Here is a 22361-nt window from a genome sequence, read left to right as displayed (position 1 = left end):
ATGGATTTTCGGCAGTATGTAAAAGGCTGCCGTTTTCGGGTGACTTTTATTCAGAAAACCTCTTTCTCCCTCACTGATCCATTCTTCTCTCATAGCATGGTCGGTGAGGCTTTTTATTTCTTCTTTCAATCTCGAGGTGGGATCTTGTCCGAGGGTTTTATAAGAGTCTATGTCTCCCAGGAGTCTTAGGCATTCTTTTTCGTAATTGCTGGTTTCCATAATCACTATCCCGCCTCCCTTATCTGCGGGCTTGATGGTAATGCCATCTGTGTCACAAAGTTTTTTCAAGCTGTTTCTTTCAGCTCTAGTCAGATTGTCCGGTTGAAAATTTTTCTTTTTTATGGCTTCCTTCACTTCTTTTATAACCTTATGTTCAAACGCCAAAATCTCGGGCGGGCATGCATAAGGGGGAGGATTAAAGGTGGACTTATTCTTGAGACCCGTTCTATTAGGTGTGTCTTCGTTCTCTCCAGACACTCCTGATCGGGTCCGGTCTGAATTCGGTAAGAAAATCTCGAAATAATGCTTAAATCGTATATTCCGGAAAAAACGATGAAGCTCTAATTCAGTAGTAAAAAGGTCAGCCTTTGTGGTAGGAACAAAAGATAAACCTTTTGACAGAATTTTCAATTCGTTGGCATTCAGAACAATCGTGGATAAGTTTATGATAGGTATTTTGTCTTGATTCTCTAGTGGTTCTGATACCATTGCCGGGTTCTCATCCCTGGTCCCTGATTGTATCGTCCCTGACTCTGTCTGGGGCGTCCTCTCTGATTGCCTCGGTAAAAACCCCTCTGTTGTTGACCTCTTCCTCCTATATTCGTGGATTCTTGATGATTCAGTGACGGATCTGAGCCACTTGATGAACCAGACGTATTGGAGAAGGAAACAAATTTATTATTTCTCCTATAGCTGGCTGTTCCCACCTGAGTAGTGAAGAAACCTTCCTTCAAATACGGATATGTTTTTTCTAGATGGTGTGGCCCATGTCAATACATGTGCCTGAAAAATGGGTTGTTTTGTCCTGAAGAAGGTTGCCATACAAAGAGAGCATTAATGTGGATGCTCGCTGAGAGCAACTGAAACACGTGTCGACGTGAGAACTGTGGGAATAACAGAACACAGACTTGTGTAATACCCCTAATTGGTGGGGATGTGTTTCACAATGAATTGTAAACATATGTAGAGATAACAGATGTTTTTACTGTTTTTTATATACAGACCATTTTTCCAAAGTATGAAGTGTAGAATGAGAGACTGATGAAGAAAGTATGAATGTGAATGAATGAATTAAGAGTATGGGCCACAGAATTATATGAAATGTTGAATATATATATTTTTTGATATAGCATCTTGTGCATAATTAAAGAAAATAAACTTGGGAATTGTAAACCAATCTAAAACCACTTGTGTACTCCGTCACCTTTGCATTTGGTCTACTAGTTCAAATCCTGTGATATTTTAGCTAGGTGGCCCTGACATGGCCATCGCTTTGGATCCAGTTCCTGGGTGTGGACCAGTGCAGGAGGATCACCTGGATGAAGGGTCCCCGGGAAGTGAAAGTCGGACACCAGAGGGTGAGACACGGTTCTCCTTCCCAATACCACCTTTTCCCCATCCTACCGGGTAGGATACCTAGGAACTCAAACTCCCCCCACCCCCTTTCCCGACACTAACACTTTTTCCCGGACATCTCACTGTGAGAGAAAATGAACTAACACCCGAGCCGTATACCTGACATGTCCCAACACAAGTATCAGGCAGAGTCAGGTAATCACTGATAATTACACACACATGACTCGATAGCCGAGGCGGGGAGGAGTGATTGCTGCTGTGATACTGTCCTTGGCTCCTACAACAACACAGCTCCAGTAAAGTCAGCACAGCCGGTGAGTCGGGGAGACTGATAGTACACTGGTCTGTTTTAGAACCAAGATTGCAAGCGGCAGCATTGTATGAAGAAATCTGCTAACAACAGAATGTAAGGCGTATGTGGTGAGTGACGCGAATATAATTGAATATCCAAGGAGTGACTGAACCTTTGAAACCAAGGTAAATGCCCTATACAGAGTGGTCCAGCACAACGTGGGCGTTCATATGAAGGTCTCTGTTAGGTATCGTACTTGAATAGTGTAAAGTTGCGAACTGTGAAATCGAAGTGGTCCTGCAACAGGTCAAGCTAAACCCTGTGCACACTGAAAAGTGTTCGATGGCTAATACGAACTGTAATCTGACCGAGCCCGGATGAGGGAGGCTAATTGTGTAAAAAGGATCTGAGCCCAGAAGAGGGGGATCCGGGGTGAAGAGTGAATGGCCAGACTTGACGATTTGTAAAGTAACTTTTTCATTGTTTTGGTACATTAGGCACCTGAATCAAGAGAATTTGATAACTAAGATACTTGGCACATAAGGTCTTGATGTTGGTAATGGAAATGTGTTCTCGTGCCGAAGAAGCCCAAGATTGTGCTATGCTTGAGTGAACTGCCTTGTCCCGTGATGAAAGTGTGGGGAAGGGAGGTCAACGGCCTGTACTTCCTGACTTATCATTTTGTGAACCCTCTTTTTCATGAACATTTCCCCACGCTGTTTGTAAATTAGTGGTACGGATTAGCAATAGGTTTTTTAGTGTAGGCCCTTTTATTTTGATGAGAGTCCACTAGGACTGCGTTAGTATTATTTGATGGTCGTAGCTTGCTCTCATCTTTAGATTTAGATAGGCGTTTATCACACCCTTGATAAAGTTCATTAAACCCCCTTGAACTGTGGTCACTTGCGTCTATCTGACTTTGATACCATGCCTTCCTTACATAGCACAATAGCACAGTGAGATGTCAGCCTTGGTGTCAGTAAAATAGAACAGAATGTTAACATGCAGATGCCAACATGCCGATGGTGAGAAATGCGCCAGGCATTGCCAAGGAGCCATTGTTTTACAATATTCTGACTTGAGAGACACTAGGTTTCTACTACTAACTCTTTGTTTTATTAAGCAAGACGTGCATTAAGCAAGACCACCGCCTCCATGGATACCTCCTTGCAGACATTTAAGCATCAGTAAACTGATGCCCACTTTCTGTGGGTATTACAGGCTCACATATTACTGTCCACCAAGTAGAGTTTAATGGCACTACCCCTGCACACCTACTGTTACTACAAGAGGGACGACCTTACAACATGAGGACTTTGGAGGGTCCTTTGAACCATCAGTGCCCATTGCTGCAGCATAGAAAGAGACACTGGCACCAGACCATCTTTTTGTCTTTCCTTCTGCCTTTCTTCCAGCCTGTGCCCCATAGAGCTATGGCATTAGTCCATAATTGTACTTCTTGTTTGGTCCAGATATGATGCACATAGACTTACCTCAACCTTTCTAATTTCTCTATGTCCATTTCTTTCACTAAACCTTGCCAAGATGCTTGGTGGCCTTGGAGCACTGCCAACCACGTTGTTGCTTCTGGTTGGATGTTTTCATACTCATTATATATTTGACCCTTATCTCCAGAAAAGCTTGGATTATTCTTGGTATGCCTTCTTACTAGGCCTCTGCCTGCGATGCTTTATGTCTTGCTCATCTCTATGCATATCCTACCTTTATGTCTGCAGACCAGTCATAAACCACAGAACACAAGCAAGATCTATCCCAACCCCGTTCCAATTCTCTTCTTCCCGGGAAGACAGAAGCACCTTGTTGTAGCATTTGCCGCTATGCACCTGCTTTGTTTAACTTGTCATTCGCACTCAGACTAATGTGCACTAATTATTTTCTCATTTCTTCCATAAAGTTCTAGGTGGGGCCCTATCTGAACTGCCCGTCATGGAGGCCACTACTTCATAAAGGGGTGGATATCTAAGGATCCACCTTAGAACTAACCAACATTCTATATTTGTTTTGGGCACAGATTCTGTATGCAGAGGCAACACCTCAGCTACTGGAACCTTTTAATTTGAACCCATTTAACAGTGCATAATTATTGTAAATTTGGTAGTGACCAAGCAATGTATGGTCTACCATTGTGAGACGAGGCCATTGTTTCCCCCAAAAGTTATTTGTATGGCAACATAGTATAGAGGTTTTCATGACAGATGCTGCCCTCACTATATCAATTCTATTCCACTTATGGAAACTTTGTGTGAGGAACTGCCATCTGTTAAGGATGTAAATGCACTTGCTTTTTTGATTTTTATTATATAATCAAAAGAGAAGGGTAATCCATCTCACAGACTGGGGTTTGCTAATCAGAGCCCCCTTTCAGAAAGCTCCCTGCCAACGCATAGTGTACACCTATGCCCTGCTGCATTCAATTCCCCTGTTCTGCAGCTCCTGCTCTCCAGAGGCCCAAAGGAGGTTCAGAGGTTACAAGTGTCCTATTTTGAAGCTGCTATGACAACAAAGTCACTGCATTGCCGAGGTTGTATTTATGTCTATACCTCTGTTTCAAAACCATATTACTTACGCTAAACTATTGCTTTGTTGCAGGATGATCTTGAAATATAAGCCATACCTACAGTGTGGTATGGTGGCTGGTAATTCACATAATTATAAAAGGTAGTTCTGATTTGAAGCATACCATTGTCAATCCTCTGAGCTCAGTCCAGCTATGAGAGGTGATGTGGATTCAGGCATGAGACTGTGTGCAGTGCAGTGAATAGGACAAAAGGCAGAATGCCTGCTTCTGTTGACACTCTGAGAGGGTGGGTAGCTCGTCCCCACCAGGCCGAGTAGCTCAGAACAGGTGACCTCCTAGTAGCCTGGCTTGAAGGAGGACATTCTATTTCAAAGGCCTTACACTAGAGGGCTGCAGACCAGAGAGCCTTTGAAGTTGCAGTCTTAGTAAAAGGTGGATTTAACACAGAGAGCACACATTGGTATGAGGAATGGTTCCTGAATCTTGATTTTCTGTGTGAGTTTCTCTCATTCCTGTACTCTCTACTTCCTCCAGAACAAGGTACTCTGAGTATGGCATCCATAGACAATGGCTCTCATTACAACACCAGCGCTAAACCATGGCGCTATTAGCACCATGGTTGGTGCCGGTGTTGTAACGGGCCCGCCATGATTCAATGGGGAATTACCACCCCATTCCAAGGTTGGCGGGGCGGTAATTCCCCATTGAACCTTGGCCCTTCCCCATTCCCATTTTCGCCCCATAGGGCTCTCTGGGAATGGGGAAGGCGCTAAGTACGGTACCGCAAATTGCGGTACCGTACTTAGCACCAAGGTCCCTTTGCGGGTCCCTACTTTAACGGCTGGTGTAGACCAGCCGTTAAGGTCGGGTCCCGCAAAGGGACCTCGTAGTAAGGCGCTAAGTGTTTAACGGTGCCACAGCCTTTTACAGCGCCGTTAAACACTTAGTGCCAGGGTCGTAATGAGGCCCAATGTCACTTTTCTCAGGGATAGGGAGGGGCCGTTTGATGCAAGCTTGCTTTCATCCAGTTCATTTAGCCTTATACCTTTCGAAGATGGGATTTCCCACTCCTTGTTTGATTCACATTTGGAGCTTCAAGGACACCAGGATGAACGCAATGGGAATCTTTTTGGAGAGCAATACTTTCCAAAGCCCTCTGCCAGAAGTAAAGACAGGGTTTTCAAGGCAAAGGAAAGCTCTGCTCCCTACCCATCCCCAGGGCACATTGGGGGTGACTTTGCTGAGGACAAAGGCCTTCCACTCTCCTGGTAAACCTCCTAGACTTGGAGAGCAGAGACTGAACATGACTCACCTTGCCCTGCAGCTCTCTGCAGTGGGACTCACAGCATCTAGAGGGCCAATACAGCCAGATTTTGTTTTTTCACTAGACCTATTTTGAACCATGTTTGCCACTTTCGAACCACCAGGATCTGCATTGCTGCCTTTGGCCTCCACCTCTGAACTTCAAACCGCTGTTGCTGTCTCATAGAACTGGCTCCACGGTTCATCACCCCAGCAGAGCCATGTAACCTGGCTTGAGCATCAGCTCCCAGTGCAAACGACCTTGACATGCCTCATTATCGAACCAGGTATTGAACAGCCATGACTTTTTATCAGAGCACAACTTTAACAACTGGAACATTGTGACATTCATCGGCCCGAACCACTGGTACTTATCGTTTCAAACCATGCTTGATTTGTCAAACCGCTCTCTGTGATCCATGGATGTGCATTGCTCAACTGTCATGGTTCGCTCCCTTCGCTCCAGTTCTCAACACTTGGGGTCCTGATTTGGGGTTTATTCCCGGCTGGACTTTCCTGCCGGACCTCATCCGACAGTGCTGTGGTGAATTGGGAGCGCTACATCCTCATTTTCCATCCTACTTCCCTTACGGATCCATTCCAAGTTTTTGGCAGCCAGCATGCTGCTTTAATCAGAAGACTATGCTTCGCACCAGAATGCCTGGCCCACTGCTTCATCTCCACACTTTCAGGACAAGGTTGGGTTGAGGATAAGCAGCACTTGTGGCTGGCAGGTGCAGCAAGCAGCACACTTTAGGCATGTACTTGTTAGCCAGCTTCAAAAGCCTCAGTTTGCTTCAGTCCAGCGCTGGTCATTGATGCAATGTTCCTGTTTGTGACGGGTCCGTTGTTCCTCATTCTTAGCTTAGTGTCTAGTTCCTAGTTTCTAATTTCTTGTACCCTTTTCCCTGGATTTCGAATTTGGTGTGCTTACTGGTAATTTCTGCTTCCTGTATTCCCTTTCTTTTTTATTATTTGTATTATAGTGTTTCGGTTTACAGAAAACCTTCCACAAATACAAAGCATAAAAAAAGATAAAACATGAAAACCAAAAGCTAATTAACATTTCCTCAAATTCATTGCAGATAAAAAAAAGTATGAAACAGTCTACAATTCCATAGTACATACATTACAATCAAAATCTATACCATTCAGAAAATGTACAAGTGAAATAATCAATAAAATATTGGTTCCCCACACCAGTCTAGACCAAAACAATTCTCTGGAGTATTCAGAGGAAAAGTACTCCTGTTCCTTAACAAAATCAGTTAGTCTAATTTTACACAGAGCTTAGCAGTCCAGTATCCAATGTTTGAGAGTTTCAGTGACAACTTGATACTTACAAAAATGACAATTTAGTAGGGGCCCCACACCATGAGTGGGCATAGTCCGGTGACTATTTCTCTCTCTGGTATGGAATTGATTGAGCTTGGAGTGTAAAAAACACTTGTCGGGTCCAATAACTAGGAGAACACTTCAAATATATTGGTAGATCCCCCCCATTTGCTGGGGAACTTGGCATATTTTCTATAAAGTGAATAATTAGACAGGGCCTCGATGTTCAACCTCCAGTCATCCTGGAATAGTTTAAATCTCACTTTATCTGGATTCAAGTTGAGTTCCATATCTGATGAACCAATTTTTTCCATGGATTCCCTCATGCAAATACTAAACACATTCACAGGGGGAACTGTATCACATTCTGCCAAACTTTGCAAATCCACAAATAAGGAGTTAGCTGAAGGCCTCAAGAACTTGGAGTAAACCAAGAGTTGTTTCCATTGCTGTCGAGAATGTAATGATACAAGATTAAGTTCATGGAGAATTATCGCATTAGGGATCGATGATGCCATGCCCAATGCATTCTTCCACAAACATCCTTGAAGGGTATGAAGAACAGGCCGCACATCGACAGACGCCATATTACGCCCATACAACAGGACAGGTTCTACCTTCCCCAGATAATATTTGAGGGCTGGTAGAAGTGACAATTCACAAACTCTCCTAATTATGCGTTTCATATGGGACCTCAAAGGGATTAGTTTGGCTTTTAATGAATCTTTCCACATCTTAACTAAAGATGCAGAGATCAAATTATACCCTAAATAGCGTATAGAGGCCACCCTCTCCACTTGACCAGTGCCCAGTGACCACCACCTAACCACCTTGGACTTATCACCATCTACCACCAGATTGTTAGATCGGCCATACTCATGAAAAATATTAAGCTTGTGTTGAAGGCCTCAAGCCATTCTGTCAAAGATGACAATATATTCAGCAAAAGACAACCAATGAATGTCAAGATAGCCCAGCCTCACAGGAATCAAACCCTGAGCATGCTAAATCTCCTCAATACCACTAAAATGTGCATTGAAGAGGGTTGACCCAGGGTAAAACCCGGCTTAAGTCCCACCTTAACCAATATGTGTCTTGTGACAGCACCATCCTTACTAAGGCGAACTCGAAGTTTTGAGTCATGATGGAGTGAACCAATTAACTGAATAATTTTCATGGGAACCTTATATCTAAGTAGCTTAGCCCACAGACATTCACGTACTATGCAGTCAAAAGCTGCGGATAAGTCCAGGGAGGCCATGTATATTACCATACCCTGTGTAGCTTTTACTTTCTGTTGTAGATGTTTCAACAGCTTAGTATTTTGTGATGTACCAATTTCTTGTCGAAAACCCACCTGAAAACATGAAAGAGTGTTATTTTGGTAAGGGGAGTTGTTAAGATCCCTTAAGAGCAGTATAGAACACACTTTACTTGTGGAGTCAGTAATAGCAATGGGCCTATAGTTCCCAGGGTCCATGACATTACCTTTTTTAAATATTGGAATAACAATAGACTCTTTCCAGGACAAAAGAACCTTAGTAGTGACACATATTTCCTCAAAATAAGGTTTAAGAAAACACAGCCAAACTTCCAGGTCCCGTTTTAAGAGAAATGGCAGCAGACCATCCGGACCGGGAGCCCTGGATGGTTTGAGTCTATTTATAGCCCATACTATGTCCTCCATACCTAATGAGCAGGGCTCATTCAGATTGGTCGTTCAAAGACACTAGGATAGCGGACAGCCAAGAGGGAAAGAGTACCAAATGTATTAGGATAATAAGAAACCCATACGCTTTCTTGTATAGATTCCAGCCTAGAGTCATAAGCGGAATCCTGTATTTTATTTATGCAAGAACAAAATTGTCTATTATTGGAATGAAGAAGAGTCTTCACCATAAACTGATTATCTTGCCGATAAAGGCCATAGTTGAGTACTTTAACCAGATTTTTGTGTCTAGCAGCCGCCACAGTCTATTACGCTCACCTAGTATCCACGGTGACGCCACTCAGCCCGAGTTGGTTGCCGGAATCTCCTCCACAGTTTCCCTGGATGTCGTCTACGGAGGATGTTCAGCTGGTTGTGGAATTAGGCATGCTCTACGTCATGCCTTCTTAGCAGGGGCGCGTTGTCTTCAGTTGGTGTGGGCGACTAAGTTACTTCACTGGCGCGTGCCCGTTCAATGTCTCTAAGGTAGGTCTTATTGCAGCAGTTCTGTATAGTGCTGTTATCCTTGCATGCCTTTCTTTTGGTTAATGATGTATTTCTTTCTCCCTAGGTGTGCAGAGCTTCAGCATGGCGAACTGCTCAAGTTGGGCCTCGCCGATAAATGATGCCGCGTGATGGGCGCTGTAATGCGGTAAGTAAGCGCTATGCACGGCGTTGCTTTGTCTGGCCTTTCCTAACCTGTGTTCTTTCTTTCTAACAGGTCACGGTGCTTCTCCAGCGTGTGTGGAACTCCGGAGCGATGCCATCCGGGAGGTGACCAGCCAGGTAAGCTTCTTGTGCTGTTCGTAGCTTAGCAATGCCAGAATATGCCTTTTCTAATATTGTTTTCTCCTTTTCTCTTTCAGGTCTTTTCGATCCGGAAGGTATGCAGTGTCCAGAAGAAGCCGTTCACTGGAGCTGGCAGCGGATGACAGGATGGAGATTGCAGGTAAGATCTGCTAACGATGTCCCTTTTGTCTCCTCTGCAGGTTCTCTTCTCCGAGGCTCGTGGGTATCACAGGACACGGTGAGCGTCACGTTGCAGTCTGCAAAGTAACGTGAAGCGTGCTTTGTTGCTTGGGTGTGGTTTAAATATCCTCAACAAAGTAGTCCAGTAAAGTAGTCCCCAAGCAACCACGCCCTAAACACTGTACCACTTAGCTTGGGTCCTAGGAATCAAGCTATGTGGGTGCCTCCATGTTAGCTCCAGGCCCAAATAAAAAGGTAGACCCCTTTTACACACATTCTTCAAAGAGTATGAGCCTGGCGCCAGAGTGTGGGGTATGAGTCGTGACACAGTCCTAAGTCTATGATATTCACAATCTGAAAGTCTCAAACCCCTCAGATGCTTAATAGCCTGTCTCCTATGTCTCTTGGATTCCCTACTCAAATTGATGAGTGTGGGCGAACGGGGGGAGAAAGATCCTACGATTCGAGGCCATACTAATGCCCTCAACAATGCATCTGTCCAGGGGTATAACGCCAATAGTCAACAAAGAACCATACCCCATGGAGTTTACATCCCCTATTTTGCAGGCCTGCTTCAAGTAGCCTATAAGACGGCCATAGGTCCTACTATCCCATCCACAAAATAAACCGTTCCTAGAAGGTTTTACAGGAATCAATGAGGGCAAACTATCACACCTATATGTAGATGCCACCATATTAAAATGAAGGACCAGATGGTCATAACTTCCAGGATCCAGCAAACACATAGGAGTATAGGAGTACACCTAGATTTTATTGAAGAAGACACAAAAAAGTTATCGATCCATGAAGTGCAAGAACCCCTATGCCAAGTATAAACAGGGGTGCCAAGTGTGGCGCAGGCTTCAATTTGAAAAAGATCCCAACTGGTCATGAAAGAACCCCAATACATACCCCATCCATACCCCTCCTAAGATTATGGGAGCATTTGCGAGGTATGGTAGATTTACCATTGTCAAAACGGTCCTTCCACACAATAGGCATCAAAGTCTCTTGCAACACTCATAGTGTGCTGATATCCATCGGCCAATCAATGATCAAATAAACTAATAATTAGCTCTAGACAATCCTGGATAGGGTGATTAATCGGAATCCAGTAGAAATTGACCAGCAGGACATCTTCTATGCCACCCAAGAAGCAAACATGCACTGCCAGGATGCCTTCAGTCACATAACACACAGAAGATGAGGCAGAGAAATATTAACATTAATGGTAATAGCCATATCCCCACAGGGTCGCCCTATCCCATTGGTGGTGGCCAGACAAGTGAAAGTGCAGTAGCCATCCAGGTTGAAGTTCCCCAGACACATGGTTTCTTGAAAGAAGAGGATACAATATTTACATACTTCGGGTACCCTACACCAGGTCCACTTTAAATTTGTCATCCCACAAATTTTCCAAGACAGCAGCATAAGATACATATGAGAGGATTGTGCTGGTCTTGCACCCAGAGCTACAAAGGTCTTAATAGCCACCTCAATCCAATTCAAATCTTTATTGTCCTGGGGTCTCTTTGATGCAGTTAATTCTGACTGCATCGTGGCCAACACACATGAAGCAATACCATAGGGAACAGATGTAGACAACTGGGCAGATTCAAGTGGGGGCAAAAATAGTTTAACCATTTCATAATTTGCAAGTTGACATATGTCATAGCTAAGAGAGTGAAATATGTCTCTCTGTTCCCATACTAAGTTAGAAACTATATCTGAAATATATTTGGAAATCATCCGGTTGTTTCCATTAATCGACAGGGAGATGAAATCAATATCCCCAGAGTGAAGTGATCTGAGCGAGGGAATTTGTGTAAATAAATCTGGGAGATCAGTCCTGTTCAACCTCTTTGAAGCATGTTGGTTAACACGATAAACCTGTGAGATGCAGATTTCACTTGGTTAGTGATTGGCTGATTGCATTTTGAAGCTAGATGACCTGCCCCCAATTCAGAGATTATATGAGCTGGTACCTCACTTGGGTCGGTCACAGAACACACTTGAGGAGGCTGCACAATCAACCCTGACCTGAGCCCCTCCACAGAATGGTTCATAACAAGGTCAAATTGGACTGAACCCCATTAACCAACACCTCAATCTGACCAGGATAGAGGTTGGTTACATTACTATTAGATCTTAAACGAGAGGCAAGTCCAGATTAAACATTGTTCTTTTGAGGTACCAGGCAACCATTTACTTGCCCAGACCATAATTCAAAGGAATCGGACTTGTAGATTGGTCCACCAAACTGGGAGCATATTTCCCACGTTTTCCCCTGCACTTATTTTGACAATTCTTTATACCCCACATATTGGAGCCGTTTAGAGTAGTTATTTCTTCAGATATGGATACACAATCATTTTCTACAACATTAAGATCAATTAAAGTCTCCACATGAGGGATCAGCTCCACTGGTTTTTGCAGCATTAGAAGATAGATCTGTGTTCGCCAATAGGTTTTTTTCTTCTTCTTGCCCATATTAGCCTTTGCCTTATTCTTTTTACTTTTTGTCTGGTAGGGGACAAACAGAGGGGAACGAACCTCAACAACAGTCAGACAATCCCCTTTCTCACCCTCATCATCCATTCCCTTTCTGTCCTCCTCTGTTTTGCAGTGAACACTTCCCAGTGCTTTCCTTTTTCTATGTAGCCCAGTTTGTCTGTGTTTATATTCCTTTGACTTTCTTCTATAAAGCAGCAAAATCTTGATCCTTTAGTCACTCTCATTTATACATTTAGTATTATGTCCCAGTTTGCCTTGCCTTCCCTGGATGAGGATGGGTGAGGTTTTGCCCCTGTAAGTTTTGTTTCCCTGCTCCTGTTGCTTTACTTTCTATTGGACTATGTTCCAGGTTTTCCCTTGCACTTCTCCATTTGTTCCCTATTGATTATTAGGTGTGATGTGCTGTTGTAGCTAGCTCCTGTGTGAATGCCTATTTTCCTCACTATCCTGTAATCACTATTCCTACTTGTTCCTTATCAGGAGTCTGATGTATTAAGTTATCCTCCCTTTGCTGTACAGCCTTTCTGGGTTCCTGTTGAATCAACATGGTCTGTGATCTTCGCTGATATTTCCGGTACTATTTCTCGTCCTCGGAATTCTTTAAGTTACCTTATACAATACCATCAAGGGTGTTAGCTCACATATCCTATTGTTGCTTGCCCTGTATATGGGCTTAGCTCTGACAGTACCTGTAACAGCAATTGTGGTTAAGGAGCTTGCCGACTTTCTTTGTAATCATAAGGAGCTTCTTACCGCTCACCCTACATCCCTTTTCATATATTTGTGTTCTTATCACACTCTACTTGCACATCCTGGGTTTTAGTGTGTTGGTTCCTGAGTGCATGTGTTACTCAAAGCTATCCACTTTGTGATTTTATGCACATTTCCCTTGCCGTATTCACTGCCTTTGTTTACTCTTGAGATCGACACTACCTTTGAACTGTATGGAGAACCGTTCGAATTTGACTGCTAAACTATCAAGAGTGCCTATGCATATATTTTCTACATTTTCTGACTTCCTTTACAGAGATGGTTTTTACAGTGTTGTTATGGGTAGTTGTGTAATTGATTTGTTTAATTAAAGTATATACATTTTAATAGAAGCTTGATGGAACCCTTAAAGGGATGTTTTTATAGTGTTTTATGGTAGTTGTGTAATTGATTTGTTTAATTAAGATATTTATATATTTTAATAGAACCTTGATTGCAAATTCTTTTATTTTGGAACTATTTTACAATTGCTGTTCAGGTTGTTTCTTTCTTACATTTACTCCCCTCTTAGGAGTATAGCCTTCCTTAGGACCACATTACCACAAAAGGCGAAGGTGGCATATCTCTTAACTGTGCCTGTTTTAGCCTTATGATTGAGATCACTCTTGGTTTGCAGGAGTGTGAGGAGTGTGTAATCCTGCAGAGCAGAAGTCATCTTGTCACACTTGGGCACACTGATTTCTTCCTCTGATGAAGCCAAAGTCTGGAAACCCAAACTGGTACTAAGCGGGCTATCCCTTTTGCCCTTATACGTTGAGTCTCTATGCTTAGGTGTTCTGTTAAGTCTGATGTTGGTGATAACAGGTTGGTAATCAGCCATGGCCGCTTTTACCATGCTGTGTGCCACACTGGCACTTTGTTCTATGGGGCATAAGGTTGATGAAAACCTTGAGAAGGCTTTGCGCTCAATAACTGAGACCAACTCTTGATTTACTTCTATGTTCCATAATTGTCTTCCTCTGAAATCTCAACCTCGCATTCTACGCATCTACTCTATCTGCTCCCTTTGATATGTGAGGAGGGAGTCAACCACGTTTTGCACAAATGTCAATAACAGCTTTAGCACTGCATCTTACACTGCGCATGCCCGCTCATGTGATCAATCATAAAATAGTTCCCCTATTCCCAGTTAGCATTGCAATTGAGGTGCCATTCCCAAGGTGATGGGACGTGGCTACCCTGTCAACGTGCCCTTTCTTCCATTGCCATGTCAGCACTGGCATGCAACCATGGTGATCACGGTCGCTTTCCGCTTCATGGTGCCTCCTGTGCAGACTCTCTTCTCAAAATGCATAACTGTGTTACATCAAGAAGTTCTTTGTGCCGCCCCATCTCACAATACCACTCCTCTTTACTCAATATCACCTATAATAGCAAAGTCAGGACAGCAACAAATTCTGTCAGGGATATGTTACTTTCTTTCAAAAGGGGAACATGGCAAATCTATCAATAGACAGTGCCATCATTGATTTAAGTCTAATCACATCAAACGTATTATTCTTTTCAGTTCCCCCTATCACTACAGGCAACCTTTACATTGATTGTACAAGTACTATGCGGGCCAAGGTGTATGTATTTAATTTACTGTCAGTGCAGGTAATTGAAGCATTGCACTATGCAGCATTTATGAGCAAAGCCATGCATCCAGTGCACATAGAGTACTGTACAGGGCAGTTTTTTTCTCTATACCACCTTTTTTCTAGTATAGTGGTCAACGCACAATAGAGGGCCATCTTTCAGCATACGCAACCAGGTAATTCCACCATCCTTCCCAATCTAAATTGTCTCACATGTTGCACCGGCATGCCACAGTAGGCTATGGAACCACTACACAGGTCATCTATAGTGTACCTATTCTTTTTCAAGACTGTGGGGCCAGTGCATAGCCATCATTTTGTTGTATCAGTCCTATTTTGTAGGATATCCCCTAATCTTTCTCATTGAAGTTGTTGATCCATGCGTTGGCTTCCCAGAGTAACTTTCTACTGTGCTTTGATCTAAGGAACCGAAAGTGTGAACTACTGCACAATGCATCTCTTCTTTCCCCTTTCCATCATGCTCCACCACCTTCCCCTTCACTTGCTGATTGTTGTGGCTTATCTGAAAACTGTTTGCTAAAAGATTCCTCAAAATACAAACAAAAATATAGCATTAAATATGCTATGCATGCTTGTATCTAACTCGTTTGCTATGATAGCACTTGCGTGAATTTGATTTCTTAAGCACCGAAACTTGATCTGATGACTCTCTTTTGCATCTCCTCTCTGGGTTTGAGCTCGCCCTGGTGTATGGTCCTTAGATGCGTCATTACATGTTTCCGAAAACTGATAATGCTCAATAGGCTATCATCCTCCGATTTAGCCCACCTTATTGACATGATGTGCAATCTATTGGTCATATTGATAGGCTGTGATTTCTGCATTGAATGTTAGCTTACCTTGATACACCATTCTTGCACATTGTGAAGAATACGACCATTCGCTTTCTGGGCCTGCGTGCCCCTGGGCTTTTTTAAATTTTTAATGAAAGATGGTAGACCAACCTCAGGAAAATGTGTGGGGCTAACCCATACACACTTCCCTATTCTCACACCACGACAAAATCATGGACCTGTGTACTCCGGGCTGGACAATGCCTACAGACAACATCCGCCCCTGTCATATTTCATTGGAATGTGACAGCCGAGAAGTGCACAATGTCATCCTCAGGAAGGGGATGACAACCTTTCCCTTGCCATGGTCACCCTGATTAACTGCCAAAAGCTCTGTGCATCTCCCCTGTTCTTTTGTTAGACCCTGCACCTGGTGGCAGTGCTTATCAGACCAACAGGGGTGTTTAAAACAGGCCCACATGGGACCTGGCTGCAGAGGAGGCAGGAAACCCAACAACCCTTCATATGCAACTGTGTCAACCTGAAGGCAGCTCCCATCTCTCAGTATCGATAGCAGTGAACTGTCATGTCTGGGTCTGTTGTTTATATAAGCACACACCGCTAGGGAGACCCCCATTCACACGGTATGAGAATGTGGCTTGCAGGGGACAGATAGCCTGGTCTTACTGCAGCTTCAAGGGAGACCCCGTGCTTTAACAGTTCCCACACACAGAGGACCATTAACCAGAGAGACTCTTTGAACACAACAGACAGGAAGATGGGTCGGACTTAGTAGCACAAGGGAGTGAGCCTAGAGCTCTTGCTGTTGAGAGAAGGGTTCACCCATTTAAGCTTTGGGGTACAGTTTTTTCCTGTTTTCACCCCTTTACCTTGCCTGTTGCAGAGCACTCTGTTTATGACCTCACGCATACAGGAGATTGTTGGTAGGGCCCTCAGGATTGATTCATTAAGGTAGGTTTAGACTACACTAATCACTGTGGCCCACGTGGCTTTAAAAGAGGGTCGAGCCCCTCTTTCAGCAGATCATCTGAAGACTTCACCAGAATTAACAAAGAACAATTCAACCCTAGACACTGCATGACGGTACAGTCCACCTTACATCTTCGACAAGTAAAGGAATGCTAGGATATCCAAAGAGAGAAGCAAAATGTGGGTCCATGCTTTTTAGAGATAATTTTGGACAACTACTGATTTTTCAAAGTGGGTACACAGCCTCACAAGAACGAGGTAGGTTATGGTAGGAGGCCATGAACTGTTGGTCCCTGTTTAAATTACATGGGAGCATGCATGGGATATCCCAGGAAACGCAACTTGGAAAATAGGGCTGAATAAATCTACTCTAGATTACATGTATGTATCTGAGTATTTATTAGCATCACTGGAAAAACTAGTGATTCAACATTGCTCTGCTAGTGGCCATGCATATCTTATGATATCACTTTATCTTGTGGTGAATCATTACAGAAATTATGCTTTACCAGTTTGCCTAGAAGTTGCTTCCCAGAAAAATAGGTTGAGCTAGTTGCCCAAAATGATTGATAGTTTTAAGAATCAATTGGAAGAACTATGGTGTTATGCGGGTTGCAGGAATGAGATCAATGATCCCAGTACCCTCCTGCATCTAATAAAAATGATTAGCAGAGAGGTTATGGGCAGTAGCTTGAGTAAAACCATAAGGGTTTTGAGGGGAGACAACATGTTGATTTGTTGATACAGGACCGAAAAAACCCACTAAGACCAGAAATCAATTTTGTTTTATTTATTTTTTTATTTGACTATTATCCAGTTAACAATGTCAACTTTTAATACATTACTTAAAATACCAACAGATTTCAATATAGGACACGTATCGATGACTTCCACATCTATAGCATCAATAAGTGGACAAACTCAAGTTGAGTTGATCACCCCCTAGGTGCATTAGAGCAGTTTGGACCATGTGACCGACATTTCTGCAAAATGAATAAAACTTTCTTCCACATTTGTATCAAATAAAAAATACAGGCATCACTATTACCGCTCATGAATATTGACCACAGATTGTCAGTAGTGTGATTCCCAGCCAGACTGGCAGATCTCAGCACCTGTAGTCTATCAACATTTTAAGAAACAATCAAGATAATAAAATTGAATTATTCAAATCTATTAAAAATCTACAATTATTTTATCGAAATTGGCTGAAATTGTATCTTTATAGATTAGATGATAGAGCAGCACAAGATATTGTGATGGTTTCCCACAAATTCAATTGGGCTATATCCTGGAAAAAGGATTAATAAAATGACTGGGAGCGGTACTAATGTGGAGCATTCAATAAACAGTGTAATTTCAGAAGGGGTTTGAACTGAATTAATTGTTACGGGACTACTCTGAATGGATTGATTATGCAGCTAGTAAAGAAACAGGCATTGTACTTGTATTGGTATTTTGTTTATTTGTATAGCGCACAAGGCCCGAGGGCAACCGGGCGCATTATTTAGTTACAGTCAGCTTTCATAGAAGTATTTACATTTAGAATATACAAAAAATACATGTGACATAATCAAAGGTATGCAATTTACAATATACAAGTAACGTAATCAAAGGTATACAATTTACAGCATAGGGCAGAATGCAATGGCAGAGACATAAAAATAGCCGGTGGTGTCAAAGAATATTGTTACAGTCAATAGTCATCCTTAGTCGAGGGTGGATAGCCAAGCTTTGGTATTACGCTTGAAGGCAGTGAAGGAAGGTTCAGCTCTGAGTGGGTTGGGTAGTGTGTTCCACAGCTTGGCTGCTAGGACAGGGAAACTGCGACCTCCAGATTTTTGGAGGTTGAACTGTGGGATGACAAGGCAATTAGTGTGTGCGCTTCTGAGAGCATTGCAGAGAAGGAAAGCACCATAATTTACGGCAAGTGGCGATTTAGCCAGTGCGTTTGATACCATAGATTGGAATAGATTATGGAACAAACTGCGTGGTTGGGGGAAAGCAGGCGGATTATTACGTTTTTTAGTGGAGCTGCATTCCAATATTAGTGTGCAAATAAGACTAGACAACAATGGGAAACCATAAGCACTGGTGACAATGAATAAGGGACAAAGGGCAGTACTTTTGTTTGTGGACGACATAGTTCTTTTAGGTAGCACCTATATTGGACTTCAACGTGCCCTGCTCTTAAATAAATTGGTTGTGACCTACAAATTACCAGATTGAGGCACAAACAAGCACCTTTATATGCTCAATGCAGGAAAAGGAATATTACATTTTGCAAGTTTACACTGCTACCTGTTATTAGATTCTATACAGGGAAATCAATTCAGTCTATTGTGTATGGTGCTGAATTGTTTAAATTAGATTGTAGGCTGCTTGAAAGAATGAAAGGCCTATTTTGGCAAAGACTGTTGAGATTTCCATCCTCTCTTCCGTATGTAGATATAAAACAAGAATTTGGTCTACTTTCATGGGAGGTCATTGTCCAAATTAAAAAACTAAGATTATATTGGAATATTATTGCCACCCCCGCGAAGCGATCTTTATTCGTGGACTTGAATGAAATCGTGTACGTTTGTGACACAGATCGAGGAAGGGTGTGTCAATATTCTGGATGTTATTGACCCAAATCATAATAATCTTATTGAGTGCCCCGGTAGGATGTATAAAAAACAAATACTTGATCAGTGCAGTCGAGATCAAGATCTATTGGCAATTTACGAACTATATAGCGAACTGGCCAAACAACATAGATCTTACAAAGGCAATGTCGCGTCATGTGTTGCGATTTCCAAATACATAATACTGATTAGTGTATATTCGATTTAGGTTTAATTTATTGTGTACCCTGTGAAGGCATCATGAAGCAAGATACAGACACCAGATTCAATGTTGAACTAAAAGTATTTATTAAATCAAATATCAGGATGGTAGAAGGCCATATTTGCCCTATGCTATAGTGGGATTTCTCTACCTGAATGAAACTAAGGAAAGTCTGAGTCAAAGAGTTCAACTTAAAAATCTGTCTATGTCCAAAACCTATACTTGCTTCACAACTAATGCTAAACAATGTGTAGGCATGTCAATAATTAAATAAATGGTGATCAACATAAAGTTCTGAGCTTTTCCCAGTGCTTAGCTTCTTCTTCAGCTCCCCTTCCCCATGTTCAAGCAAGTTCCACAAAAGTCTCAAGATTACCTTCTCCAAGTTCAAAGAAATATAGTTCCACACAATCCTCGGGGTTCTGTCCCCCCAGTTCAATGCAACACAGTTCACACGAAAGAGGGGTCTTGAGGCTCTGTCCTCGAGACAGAATTGGCAGTTCATCAAATATCAGAGTTACCTTCCCAATGATTTCAACATAGCAACTTTTACTGATTTCAATATTTCAAAGTTAAACACAAATCTAGGTCTTCTAGACCTTCTTTCTGGCTTGCCTTGCCAGTTCACTCACGGTGCTCCTTGTTGGTTTATTTCACAATGTCTTTGCTTTTCACTATTTAGGGCCCACTGGTATAGGCACAGTTGTCAGACCACAAGGTCCACCCATCACAATTCACGCAGCCAGGAACCCTAGCATTTTCAGCCCACACAGGTTCTTCTGTACTTATCCCTGTGCACACATTAACATTCACTTGGATTCTTTTGGTTAGACTCTTGGCTTTGCCATGACGTGTTACACACTTCTTGTCAGTCTTTGGTCTTGCCGTACTTTTCTGCAAGTTGCTTTTAAATGGGTACTTTCCCTTTTGGCTTTCATCCGGTATTAGCGTCGCCCATAAAGTTGTATTCCGTTCCATATTCAATAAGCTTACTTTAGCCAAGTTTCACTCACTTTGATATTCAATATATCTAGGTCGGATTTGTTTCAATATTTCATTCAGCTCGGTGTTCAATAAACATAGTTCGGCTTTGTTTCAAAGTTTCATTCAGTTCAGTATTCAATAAACGTAATTCAGCTTTGTTTCAAAGTTTCATGCAGTTTAGTGTTCAATAAACTCATATTGCACTTGATTGCCTATGCATAGCCCTCTAGGAGCGCACCAGTGTTGGGTAACTTTCCCCGACACTCACAAGTCCTTGGCGTTGCCTTACGGAACTCTGCTTCCTCACTTTTGCCTCTCAGGTAGGCGGGCTGGCGTCTGCGAGCCCTGCTCGCAGTCGGGATGCTGTCCTCCGCACGCCGGCGGCTCTGCTGCTTCGGCCTGGACACAGACATCGTCCTTTCTTCTTCCTTCTTTGCTCACACCACAAGTTGCTCTCTTTCTCCAACGTGGAGGTTCCCACACCTGCGGCAGCTTAACAACCCAGGTTGCAGATCTCTGGGAACTGGGTGGCGTCATGGCTTCCTCTCAGGTCATACCACGGGTACCTCTTCATGACACGGGTCCCCTGCTGGTCTCTGCCACACAGGCCTCCCTGTCCCCTATTCCCCTCTTTGGCTCTCTCATTATACAAATGCAACCACTTGACAGGTTGCAGGTGTGGATCTTCAATTGGGCTTGCCTGACTATAATTAAAGGGACATGCCTGACTTTTAAAGCATCTACAGACATCTTCGTCCCAGTACTAGAGGGGTTAAATGAGGGTTTGGTGTTCATCACTCCTGTTCGCCTCATCTCCCTCCCAGTACTATCAGAGGTAGGAGGTGGGGAAAAAGGGGAGAGATTTTATGGGCACTCCACTCCCAATCCGCAAGGACGCTCCACCCAGGTGATCCTCCCTCGCTTCTCCACTCCCATGGTCAGGATCCAAGAGCGATAGCCTTCCCTGGCCACCTGAGAAGAGGATTCAGGGGGTTAGGAGTGAAGATACCCTCAGGTTTCTCACAACCCACCAACATCAGGGGCTGGTGGGGAAAATAGAAGGAAAAGATCGATTCTGTAGGCTAAGGAAGAATGAGGTCTGCTTAGAAACACTTAAGCATTGGGTACCCTGCTGTTCAGCTATGCTAAATTTAAGGAAATTGAAATGTAATAGATTTGTAATAAAAATGGAAGACTTGGAAAGTGAATAGTTCCAGAATAGATTGATGGCTGAACAAAAAATGTCATTGATATTAACTCTGGAAAAGGTTTTAGTTGTAATCCATTAGTTACTGGAAGAGCATGCATATATGAATTGATGAAGATCCTTTTAAAAAATCATGAACATTTGATTAATTGTAGAATGTTATGGAAAGTTATAATGTATTTGATTAATTGTACATTAATATGTGATGGAATCGTACAAAAATGTCGCCCTCGTTTGTGCGCCCCTGCAGTTACTGCGACTTTGGGGGCGCACAAAATGAGGGTGACATTTACTGCGCCCAAGCACAGCTTACATTGTGGGTGTGTCTCCCTCTCTGCTTGGCCATCGTAACGGGAGTCGGGGGTGTTCCCCCGCGTACCATTTTTGGTAAGCGGGCGACACAGAAAAAAAAAGAAAAGCACCCTGCGGTGTCAGCTTTAACCCACGTTAGTGGGAGGAGCTGATGCCGCAGGGATAGCAGGGTGCAGGCGGCACACACAGAAGTGTGCCGCTGTAAAAGGTAAGTTGGGTCTGGGCGTAGGAAGGGAAAAGCAGGCTGGTGAAGCAGGCGCAGTGATCTATATGATCACGGCATTTCGGCCGTCGCAGTTATGGGCGGGGCAGTGATCACATAGATCCTATGTGATGAATTGTAAGTTTTGATCATTTTGTATGTGTTAACGTTTTTTTTAAATAAATTGGAAATACAAAAAAATCATTTGCAGTCACAGATATGGTGATGCGGGCCCCAACATTCTTTGCAACCTGGCCCCTTGGTTTGTGTGGTCTAATCAGAACTAGGGCAAATAAGGATCTTTATCTCAAAAGGTCCTAATCCCTTTTTCATCCTGTATGGTCTAACTGCAAACTACTAGAGGAGGCATAGGCTTCTGTGAGGTGCTTTATACGAATGCCTTACTTCCAGACAGACACAGCATATGGTAACCTCACTTCCACATTAACATCAATGGAATG

Source organism: Ambystoma mexicanum, chromosome 13 (assembly GCF_040938575.1).
Source record: "Ambystoma mexicanum isolate Mex_15411 chromosome 13, UKY_AmexF1_1, whole genome shotgun sequence".
Lineage (NCBI taxonomy): Eukaryota > Metazoa > Chordata > Amphibia > Caudata > Ambystomatidae > Ambystoma > Ambystoma mexicanum.
Note: the sequence above shows the minus strand (reverse complement) of the source record.